An 11,957-nucleotide genomic window follows, 5' to 3' on the forward strand; every position below is an offset into this window, starting at 1 on the left:
TCTCTTTCTTTCTCTCTCTCTCTTTCTCTTTTTCTGTTCGTCTCACTTTCTCTCTAATTTCTCTCTGAATCGTTCATCCCAATCATCCGAGAGGAGTCAACGAAACTGGACCCAGGAACATCGAAACGTTCGTATCGTACGTGTCCCGTTTCGCAATTGCGTAATTGAAATCGTCAAGATAAAATTCCATTGGGCGCTTCATTGTCGAAACGTCACGTCAAGCTACTGAACGCGGTGTGTTACTGTCGAACAACGATAACACGCGTGTCCCATATATATATATATATATATGGAACGTAACACACATATATATACGTGTATGTGTGGAAAGGGAGAGGATATATATATACTTGGTGTCGAATAAATAAATGTCTATTAATTTTGTTCGTTGAAGGTAAATGCAAATCCGATTAGAAGTCTAGATTGTAATAATTACTTATTTAATCGATTTTTTTCTTTCTTCATTTCTTGTTTTCTCTTGTATTAATAAATGAGAAATATTATTGATTGATAATAATAATTGTTGTTGTTATTGTTACTGTTATTATTATTATTATTGTATATTGATGTATATTATGATGATTATTATTAATATTAATAATAATGATAACAATAGGGATAATAATAATTTGATTACTATAATTAATATAATGTATCATATAATTCTTAATAAGAAATTATATTTGATATGTTATAATATAACATATCAAAGATTAACTTCTTAATTTCTATAATATATTATATATTACAGAAATGAAGAATCACGTATCATTAAATATTACATAATTCTAATGTTATATAATTATAATATATTATTTAATCATACGATATATTTTGATTAATACAATACAAACATAATTCCATTAGTTTTAACATATTTAATATAACAATTATTATCATTAATATATTTATACATAATAATACTATTATTATTATTATTATTATTACTATCATCATTATTATTAATAAATAAATCAATCAATCAATAAATAAAAAAAGAATTCGATCGATATTAAAACTAAAACGTTTGTTACAAGTTACGTGATAGAGCACGTGCTTTTGCATGCGATCCATGGGATTACGAACCGTACGGGATACCTTACGTACTTACTTTCACCATGTGTAGGTCGAGGCAAACTTTTCTACGTAGTAGAAAATGCATATCAACACAAGCACATAATAACCGGTGCACTTTCGAGGACGGAACGCGTTACGTTTGTATCCATGTATCTCCTCAACGGCTGCGTAAAACGGTTCGGCGCCTTAGCAAGCATGCCTTGGCGCCAATTCTCTTCTCGTCTCGCCTTATACTTCGTTCGAGGAACTTCTCTTATCCATCTCCGCCTTCGTAATGAATTCTCAAACTTATATATATATATATATATATACATATAGGGTGTTTCCAAAAATGTGGGTACAATTTCGTCGAATAAACGAAGACTTCGTAGAATAGAAAAAAAAAGAAAAAAAGAAAAAAAAATGTTCAAAAGATATTCAACCGATATTACCTCGTTGTTTCGGAATTATAGTCATTTTATATTTTTCCAATAATTCGTATATTGTCAGAGATTCCTACATTGTCAGAAATAATCGTTGGATTCATTCGATAATCGGATCAATCTTTCCGAATGGGACATCAGCTGGCGAAATCGTACGATTGATTTTTAAGATAAAACTTGTGTGAACTGTTCGTACGATTCGTATGAAAGTTTATGTGATTTATGCACCAGAAGGTTTTTTTTTTTTTCAATCGGCTTAAGAGATAGTTTTTAAACGAGAGAGATTCGATAATAAATGGATCGGTCGTGAAGGATCAATTGATCATTTCATTCAGATCCATTAGATTTTTATTTGTGGAGATATCTAATGTCTTTACGATGTTGAAAAACTGCTATATCGTATTCGTCTTGTCGACACCTGCTACTACTTTTGAACGAGTTAAAAGATGTTATTATACGAAATTAAAAAAGCCTGTATTCTAGCCGAAGGTGTTTACGTCGAAAAGTTTCTATTAAAAAGAATTAAAGAAATTATTGAATTAAAAAAAAATTATTAAAAAAAAAACAGATCTCACGTAAATACGATTATGATTCTAATTAAACGAGCTCGTATATCGGGTATACATTCCTATAAAATTTCTTTTTTCTTATTTTATTATTTTCCTATTAAATCTATCATTTTTAAAAACACCCTATATACGTATATACATATATATATATATACGAAAGAATAGATATGAATCAATTCGAGATATTACTCGATATTGAATCCCTCTAAAAAAATCGTCCAGTTTGAAATCTTTCTTTAAAAAAAAAAAAAAAAAAAAAAAAGAGAGAGAAAAGAAAAAGAATTCTTATCATTTTCTATCATTCTCTTTTCGAATTTATTTCCCTCATTCGCGAGCTTTCACAAACGTATCGTTAAACGAGTCAAGTTTCGTTAGAATGCTTCCTTCTTTCCTAACTCAGCCTTCGAACTTTCAAAGATATTGGAGACCTTTAAAAATAGCAATCTATGGGGTCCTTCTTCTTCCGAGTCTTTCAACAGCGTAATCTGATCGGTCGTTCTTTGAAAAGACACCTGTCATCTGTGCGACTTGAAAAGGTCGGCCCACATTTTCTTTTTTTTTTTTTTTCTAAATTGCAACGTGCTTACGTACATACATACATATACGTACATATACACATACACATGTACATATGTTTCAATTATATATATATAATGATAAAAAATAACAATGATAAAAATAAGAATAGAAATAATAATGATAAAAAAAGACATCGATAATACGATAAGATTTTCTTCTCCGACAAATATATCAATTTTACGAAAAGAACTTGTTGCGTTCGAGTAAATAAATAAGTATTTAATTATCTCGGACGATAGAAAGATAATAAAAAAATAAATAAATAAATAAATAAAAAAGAAATAAAAGAAATAAAAATCCGTTCGATCTTCCTTTCGGAGTTTTATACGAGACAAGATCGAGAAAAGAAGGATTTTACTTTATCCAGTCCGTTCATTCGTTCGTTCGTTCGTTCGTTCGTTCGTTGCACCTTCTTTTCTCTTTCTCTTTTTCTTTTTCTTCAAGGACGAGCGACAACGTGGTTCTAAACGACGAATGGCGACCACACCTCGTCCGGAGTCCGGAGTCCCAGAAACGAAGAGAAGAAAAGTGTCGGACAGTCAGCTGTTTTATGGGAGGTAATGTGTTTCTGTCATACCATCCCCATGTCTCCGAGGGACTTGCTCATTTTCGTGATTATCACCCTTTAATCGTACGATTTCACGATAAAAAAAAAGAGAGAGAGAGAGAGAAAATAATGTGGACGAAAAACTAGAAAGAAAAATCACACTTTAAATCTTTCGCGTGTAGTACGTAGAAAAAAGATACGAAAAGTAAAAAAAAAAAGAGAGAGAGAGAAAGAGAAAAGAATTCACGCCTTCGTTCGATAAATCGTAACCCGTATGGGGCTGGACTTCGTAAGGTAGGTCCATATTTGGTGAAGTTCAGAATTTCTGATCGAACTCGAGAGCTCGTACGATAAAGCTCGATATGTTAATGCTCACCTTAAGTAAGTAAGTAAGTAAGTAAGTAAGTAAGTAAGTAAGTAAGTAAGTAAGTAAGTTACTTACTTATTTAATCTTTCACACGTCCCTTTCTTTTCTCTTAAATAATATACTTTCGCCGTTTTCACGATGTAATTACTTACCTTCGTAAGTTGTCAACGTTCTTCTCTGTGAACGTAATATAATATACACATACATACGTACTTGTATGTATGTATATAAGTGTACGCAAAAGCAAATAATAATAATAAATTCTATCGACGATAATAAAGACAAGATGAAATAATATACACATCTATTCTCCTAAACAATGATATAGAATCTTTGTTTGATTTTCTATCAAATACAAGTGGGTTTTAATCTATGCGCCTATTTTATTCAAATATTCACCTATTGTATATTACGTACATATATACATATATACATATGTACATACACTTATATATTTTCGATCATTACGAATTTAACGAGACGATAGAAAATAACCTACACTTTAATCGTACCAATTGAAATTTGCGTTACGATGCGAAACCATCGTAAAAGAATTGTTTGAAGAGCGAGAAAAAAAAAATATATATATATATAAAGAGAAAGAAAGAGAGAAAAAAGGATGAAAAAAGAAGAAGATTTCTTATTTTCACGTTTCGCAAGGGACCTCGATAAATCGACGCTAAAGGCCATTTACCTCATCTTTCTCTCTCTCTCTCTCTTTCTTTCTATTTTTTTATTTCTTTCTTTTTCTCTTGTACTCTACATCGAAAAAAAAAAAAAAAGAAGAAAGAAAAAAATTCAGCAAAAGAATATTCTCCACTACGGGTCACACGATTCTTGGTATGTCATGGCGTACATATCTCGAGGGTGGCGCCAGTTAAATCTTATTTTACGACCGGCCGAGAAAGGACGAGGAGAGAGTTTCTTCCTTTCCATTCGTCGTATCCTTTCGTCGTTGTCCTTCGTTTCTTAAAATTCTCCCGTATTCCCACCGAATCTTAATTAACACTCACTCTTTTCTATTATTCGTGCGGAAGAAAGAAAAAATAAATAAGTCAAGATTTCTTCGATTGTTGATCATCGAATTAGTGATCTATAATATTCGATCGAGACGTTGTTATTTTATCTATCAAGTTCGTCGATAAATATTTACGATAAATCGATTAAGAAACGCTTCAAGATCAGATTTTATTTCTGATTAAAAAAAAAAAAAAAATAATAATAATGAATGAATGAATAAATGAATAAATGAATAAATAAATAAATTCAGTTTTTCTTTTTTTTAAACCACTCCGATAGGAATCGTATATATATATATATATATATATATATATATATATATATATATATATATATATATGATTATTGATCGATAATCGATCGTGGAATTTGTGATCTATACTCGATCGAGACGTTGTAAAGACGTTCTAATTTTATCTATCAAGTTCGTCGATAAATATTTACGACAAATCGATTAAAAAACGCTTCAGGATCAGATTTTATTTCTGATTTAAAACGAAATGAATGAATGAATGAATGAATAAATAAATACAACCATTTTTTTTTTTTTGTAAACAACGCCGATACGAATCGTATATATGTATATACGTATGTATATATATATGTATGTAATAATCATATATATGTAATAATCGTTTCGATTATGAAGCTACTTCGTTGGGGAATGATCCGACTAATCCGATTCTATCCAGAGTTTCCAGGGTCTAGTGACATTATCCTTAGTAACTTTATTATACCAGTACTCTCGAACGATAGTCTCGTAACAAAGTGTAACAGGCTGTAATGGCTTTCAGGACGAGCCACGAGAGGACTTTCGTCGGTCGTTCGCCAACGGTCGATAATGAAAAAGAATGCCTTTCATCGCGTGCCCATACTCTTCCATTAAAGACGTTTAAGAACCAAAGTGATGTTTATTGGAAGGTAGCAAAAAAAAAAAAAAGAAAAAAGAAGAAAAAGAAGAGAGAGAGAGAGAGAGAGGGAAAAAAAAGGAAAAGAAGCTTCATAAATATTTAAAAAAAATAAATAAATAAAAAAAAATAAAAAAAGATATAAAAGAATTGTCCTCGTAATAATAATCTCTCTCTCTCTCTCTCTTTTGATTTCAATCTGATATTCTATAGATTGTAAAAAATTTGCATAAATAATGATCGATAAAGGATCGCCAATAAAATCGATTGTATCGTTTTATTTCGTTCCTATCTCCGTCCTATCACAATTAATTCACGTAAGATGCAGCTAAGTACCCAAGGAGTCGCAAGAAGAACGTTGGCGGACCGGTAAGGCCGGCTACAAAGAGAGAAACGACAGAGAGACTGAGACGAGTGTCTTTCTTTTTCTTCTTCTTATTTTTTTTTTTATATATATATATATTTTTCTTTCTTTTTTCTTCCTTTTAACTTTTCTTTTATTTCACTTCCAACGAACGGATCTACTTTGTTCTTCGTTCGCGATCACGTCGAGTCGACGAGTTAACGACACGAGTGTTTCTGTTCCCCTTTTCGAAACAAGTTTAGCCGGTGTAAAACCGGGAGCACCATAGATTCTAATCTCTCGATTACATCTTAAAAGTGATCACATCGTGTATTTGTACTTTCGATATCGTACGTTGAAAAAAAGAGAAAAGAAAAAGAAAAAAGAAAAAGAAAAAGAAACAAAGAAATTTATCCGATAAGTTATCTACGTTAACGACTCTCTCTCTATTGGTATATATTATATATTAATCGTAGAAATTTTGAAACGTTCCTTCTTCTCTCTCCATTCCCTTCCACATCTAAATACGTTAAGTATTTATCGATTTACATCGATCTTATTATACGAATAGAATTCACGCGGATAGACTCGCTCGGATCTCACAATAATATTATGCTAAAGTAAATCTATGAATAAAACATATGACCAACGTGGAGAAGTAAAAAAATGAAAAAAAGAAAAAAGAAATACTTACGCGTGCTATGCGTTTTTCTTCGAGTATCTCGTTAAGCCCGTTCGTCGTCTCATGTAGTTTAACCGTACGTACGTATAACCGGGCTTAGAGTGGCTAAGGCACAACGAAAAGAAAAAAAAAAAAAAAAAAAAAAAGAAAAGAAAAGGAAAAGAACAAGCAGCGCGATAATTGCGTTCGTCGAGTTTTAATCGGTCGAGAGTAGCAAGTTCGCGCATAATAACATGAAATTATGACGTGCGGACTATACGATGTGCACTTGCCATAATGGGACGTGTTATGTGCATGTATACGTATATGTAGAGAATACGTATATACGTCTAACGACAAGTAATTAAGCCATGACACAGACCGTGACGTATGTATACATGTATGTATGTATGTATTACGTATGTATCTATGTACTAAGCGCCAGAATATATCATTGCTTTCGGTTATGCTCGCATTAGAGTAGATCTGTTGAATAGATAAAGATATTTTCTTACTCGTATCCATTACCGTTTCTCTCTTGAATAAATCTATAAATCATTCTGTCTTCATATATATATATATATATATATATGTTTGTATGTATGTATGTATGTTTGCAGGTAGAGTTATGATAACTATGATTAATCTAAAACAAATAGTATTACGATCTCGTAGAACGATCTCTTTGGTTAGATCCAATCCGATCGAACTTATCGAATTTTCTTTCTCATGAATAATCGAACAGGACGATCTTCCCTGGTTGGATATTTACAAGACACCCTATAGATAGATGTTATCGAACGTAAAGCCGCGGGTTACGGAGAATGAACCCTTTTATGGTGCACTGGAAATGCTTCGAGGATATAGAAAAAAGATAAAAAAAAATAATAATAAAAAAAATAAAATAAAAAATGAAAAATAAAAGAAAGGAAGAAAGAAAGAAAGAAAGAAAGAAAGGATAGGCAGAAAGAAGAGTGGCGGAGATGGAGAGAAAGGGAAAAAAGCTGAAAAAAAATATTTAAAAAAAAGAAAAAAAAATTAAAAAAAAAAGAAAAAGAGATAGGATGTGATTGCATTTTACTTAGTGATCAAAGAAAGTCTCTCTCTCTCTCTCTCTCTTCTTTTTTCTCTCACTTGGTTCGTCTCCGCGGCTTTTTTTCGCTCTCGTACATTTATATATATATGTTGTGCGTGTGTGTATATATATATATATATATATATATATATATATATATATGTATTCGAACACGGTGTTCCCAGACAAAAGGTAAACGCGTTTTCTATTCTGCACGTCTATGCTACGACTTCAAAGCGAGAGACACACGCGACTCTCAAGAGGAGGAGGAGAAGAAGAAGAAGAAAAAGAAAAAGAAGAGGATAAAGAAGAGGCCCTCTTCTCTTCGAAATTACGTTTCCTTTAAACTCCCTATCATCGTACTAAACGAAAACTAAAAGCCATATATACGACAGAAGAATAAAATTTAAAAAGCTCGTATGCTTAACTTCTCCGACAAATTTTATCATATTTTATCAACCATCGTTATATCGAACTCTTTAAAAAAACTTCGTTCGTTCGTTCGTTCTTGTTTCTTTTTTTTTTCAGAAAAAACTTTCGAAAAAAAAATCTATTCGATAGTCCTACGTGAGAATATTTCATAGAATTGTTTTTTTTTCTTTTTTTTTTTAAACGATATAAAACAAGACGACGATATAAATATTTAACATTTGTTCATGATATATAGCAATCGCATATTATATTTCTCATCCGATCCGATCTCATCTCTTATTTTTCGTTCCCTTGGGGAACCATAGAACACGTAAAATAAATGTTACAAAAGGTAGGAAGAATAGTTTCTCTCATTGTCGTGCAAGAAACCATAAGGCCGACGTCATATTGGTTTTTCGATGGAGAAACTGGTGTGAAGTTGGAAAGAATAGAATAGAGAACGTCATAGCTTTAGAGAAAGAGAGAGTGGAAGGTAGGTAGAAAAGAAATAAAGAAAAAAAAGAAAGGAAGGAAGGAAGGAAGAAAAGAAAAGAAAAGAAAAGAAAAGAAAAGAAAAGAAAGAAGACGATGCTAATCCTCTTTTGTATGGAAAACCGAGTGGTCTGTCGAGCACACGGCCATGGCAGACTTTCGAATAACGTATTCAACTGGTGCAATATACCGTGCAAATATAGTACATCCCGTCTAGACGACACGGTTGCTTAGTCCCGAACGAAAAGTTACCTCGTTATTTCGTGAATTTCTCTGTTAAAGATAGAGACATAAATAGAAATAGATAGATAGATAGATGGATGGATGGATGGATGGATAGATAGAGTGAATGAATGAATGAAGAGGAAATCAACGATGAAAGAAAATTTCAAAGTATACTGAATTTCCATACCACCAATCTTCGTCTCTCTTTTTCACCTTATATCTTCCTCCACTTTGATAATTTTTTTTTTTCCTATTCCATCCAATTGGATCGAAGCAACGTAAAATTCAAGATGGCAGGTTAATATCATAAATCGGGAGTGAATCTAACGAGAAGATTATTATATATCGTAGAAATTTATATCGCAATAAATCCTTTCATCGTCTAAGGAAGAACGAGGAAGGAAGAAAGAGAGGGGAAGAAAAAAAAAAGGAGAACAAAAATTGATCAAAGAGGATAAAATAAGAAAGGAAATTGGCTTAAGGAAGAAGTCGAAAAAAGAAAAAAGAGAGAGAGAGAGAGAGAGAGAGAGAAAGAAAATAGGCCGAGAGGATAAAGGAATGGAAATAATTAGATAAAGAAAAAGAAGAAGAAGAGGAAGGATAAAAAGTAGAAAAAAGAAGCGAATAAAATAAATTGAATATCGAGGTACGAAGTACGAGAGGTAGAGAATCGATTCGGTTAATAAAACTCTATGAAAAAAATAAAATGATTGAAACAAAAAAAAACAAAAAACAAAAAAAAGAGATAACATTGTTTATCGGTTAAATTCGTTCGTTAAAAAAAAAAAGAAAAAGGTATTCGTATACGTCGTGGTTTTAATTAAATCTAAAAAAAGGCTTCTGGCATTTCGATGGCCGAGAAGACACTTCAATGTCCAATAACTAGCTCGTTCAACGTTATAGATATCCAGGTGGGTGAATAATAATAATAATAATAATAACAACGCGAAGTTTGGTGTAAAACAGAGAGGGAATATCCTGGAACTAGTGCAAACTCCTGTCGAACGACGTTATCTCGACGAGTTTAATGGCGTCGAGGCGATACAATGGCGTTCACTTGTCTCCAAAGGCTCGTCTCCGTTAAGATGGCCGCTGTGCTGCTGTTGTTATTGGTCTATGGTGTGTGTCAGTGGTACATCTAGATTTCGTTTTACACGCTACATACACATAAATGTATATACATACACATATATGTATGTATATATGTATGTATGTATGTATGTATGTATGTATGTATGGAATTTATCATTCAAGGACGTGCATCTCCTTATCTCCTTTGGTTACGAACGAAAGCACGTTGCTGATGACGAACGTTATCTTTCGACTCGTATCGAGCTAAAACACGGACGGAATTTAAAGAGAGACATTTTCTTTTACCGATAGACTTATTGATAGATAGATCATACGAATCGATTACCAATAAAGATAATTATCAAAGATGGCAAATGGCTCGATGGAGAAATTTTCTGATAAACAAAAGTTAATGGATACGTAATAATAATAATGTATTCGCAACAAGATGCTATCGTAGATAAGATATATTATCTTATTTCTTTAAGAGTCAATTTATCCGGTCGTTTGAAAGAAAAAAGGGTTATTGTTTCTTTTTTTCTTCTTCTTTTTTTTTATAAATAAACGTAGATAATTGTCAATTTGTTAATGAATGAATTAATTAATACGAATACTGTTGTATGGATGTTAAAAAAGAAAAAAAAAGAGAGAGAAAAGAAAAAAAGAAAAGAGTGAAGTTTTTCGTTCGCGATCTGATAACTTTTAAATACGTAAAGAATTGTAGAAATGTTTGATCGTAGTTCGATCTGTCGAATTTTGATCGTAACAATTCGAAGCTTGCTTTCAATATTCCATATTTTCGATGATAATTTATAATTTAATGAACGATCGAGTAAATATGTATGGAGTATGAAGTTCGCAAGTATCGAACGTGAGAATGGAACGGAGAGTATGAGAATATGAAAGGCTTCGCCGATGTACCGCAGCTGGTGCCTAAGAGAAGACAATAACAGGTTGAAACTGTAGCTAGCTCTGTGTGTCAGGGAACAGATAACACGCTTCATCTAAACGGGAAACATTCCGATGTTTCATTTAAAAGGTGAACATATACTCGGTGGAACGCAAAAGAAAAAAAAGAAATAGAGAAAGAGAAAGAGAGAAAAAAAAATCCATTTCTCTTATCATTCTTTACGCGAACGTTTCTGTAAAAAAGAAACGAAAAAAAAAGAAAGAAGGAAAGAAAGAAAAGTGTAATGAAGAAAGAAAGAAAAAAAAACGAAAAAAAAGAAAAAAAAAAGAGAATATTCCCCGTTAGAAAAATCAATATCTTTCTTATTATTTTTTCTACTTGTCTCTCTCTCTCTCTCTCTCTCTTTCTCTCTCTCTATTTGCATAATTAATAATAATGATAATTATCCTGAACGTCGTAAATTCATAGATTTTGTCTTAACTAAAAAAGAAAAAGAAAAAGAAATTTTGAACCGACACATTATCGTGTCTACCTGTCCGTATATACGTAATCGTTATGAATTAAAAAAAAAAAAAAAAAAGAAAAAAAAGTAAGAAATGTGAAATGGATCGTCGGTTAAATTGCTCTCGAGACCAAGCAACACGACCGACCAATTAGCAAATGCAAAATAATTACGAGCCGTTGTTGTAACGTTCTACACGTTGACACGACAACGTTTGTTGCGTTAACGATAACGGTAGCGGATCCTTGCCAAGAGAAAACCTCGTTAATTAAATCGTCAGTGTAGGTAAAACACGTAGGCGTCTTGCTAAAATCCTACGACTGAAAGACTATGGTAATTATTAACGAGAAAGCAAAGAGTTTTTGCTTTTAGGTTTTGAAAAAAAAACGTGCAAACCTTTTTGCTTTCTTTCGTTCTCTTATCATTCAACGGGACAACGAGTTATCCGAAATATCGAATTCACTAATAGCAAAGCGATTCGTAATTAGTTTCTTTTCCTTTCGTCGAATCGAAGCTTTTGAAATCGTTAAATTTCAACTATTTTAGGCGAATTAAGTAGATCGATCAATCACATTTAAATCGTCTACTTTTCGTCGTCCATGTTCTTCCTATTAATTCCATAATATTCTTAAAAAAAAAAAAAAAGAAAGCTGCTGCCGCAAGAAAAATACTTTAGTTTCTTTCTTTCTTTCTTTTTCTTTTTTTTTTGTTAAAAAACGTATTCGCGTCAATCCGCGATTATCACGATATTTCTCTTTACGTTATTATGAAACGTGTC

The 11,957-nt window shown here is 32.0% G+C and overlaps 2 protein-coding genes across 2 annotated transcripts in view; both read right to left on the reverse strand.

Moving 5' to 3' along the window:
• Positions 1-1,426, reverse strand: part of LOC127070664 (uncharacterized) — a 7,756-nt gene extending 6,330 nt beyond the window's left edge. Inside the window, exon 1 of the mRNA XM_051008952.1 lies at positions 1,112-1,426. The gene's annotated coding sequence lies outside the window, so the exon portion shown is untranslated. The remainder of the gene's footprint in view (positions 1-1,111) is intronic.
• Positions 1-11,957, reverse strand: part of LOC127070651 (glypican-6) — a 265,597-nt gene that overhangs the window by 246,305 nt on the left and 7,335 nt on the right. The gene's annotated exons all lie outside the window — the stretch shown is intronic.

This window comes from Vespula vulgaris, chromosome 19, assembly GCF_905475345.1.
Source record: "Vespula vulgaris chromosome 19, iyVesVulg1.1, whole genome shotgun sequence".
Lineage (NCBI taxonomy): Eukaryota > Metazoa > Arthropoda > Insecta > Hymenoptera > Vespidae > Vespula > Vespula vulgaris.